Below are 759 nucleotides of genomic sequence, written 5' to 3' on the forward strand. Positions count from 1 at the left end.
GCATCAAAACCAGCCCTAGTCCTTGGCAATCCCGACACAAAGTCCATTGCAATACTTTCCCACTTCCATTGTGGAATCTCTAAAGGTTGCAACATCCCGGAAGGTCTTTGATATTCAATCTTTACCTTTTGACAAGTTAAGCACTTTGATACATATTCCGCCACATCATTCTTCATACCCGGCCACCAGAACATTGCCTTTAAATCATGGTACATCTTAGTACTTCCCGGGTGAATGGAGAATCCACTTTTGTGTGCCTCCTTTAGAATATTTTGTCCGCTTTTGTGTGCTTCCTTTAGAATATCTTGCCTCAAAGTGCCAACATCCGGCACAATGATCCTACCCTTGAATCTCCATAACCCATCTTTTTCTTCCGACACTCTCCACTGTTTTCCTTGTTCAATAGCCGGTAACACCTTTCATAATGCTTCATCATTTTGATGAGCCTTTAGGAGTTCGGACTTAAAATCACTTGAGATTTCTAATCGGCTCAAACACAAGGTTCCGGATACTTCTCGAGCACCGATTTTTAGACTCTCAAATCCCTTGAGAAACTTCTCCTCTTGAAGCATCATCCAAGCCGCATATAACGACTTCCGACTTAACGCATCTGCCACTACATTCGCCTTTCCAGGATGGTAATGCAACTCAAAGTCGTAGTCCTTCAACAATTCCATCCACCTTCTCTGCCTCATATTGAGCTCTTTCTGATCAAAGAGATACTTCAAGCTCTTATGATCAGAGAAAACTTGGAACTTA

This window comes from Arachis duranensis, chromosome 6 (assembly GCF_000817695.3).
Source record: "Arachis duranensis cultivar V14167 chromosome 6, aradu.V14167.gnm2.J7QH, whole genome shotgun sequence".
NCBI lineage: Eukaryota > Viridiplantae > Streptophyta > Magnoliopsida > Fabales > Fabaceae > Arachis > Arachis duranensis.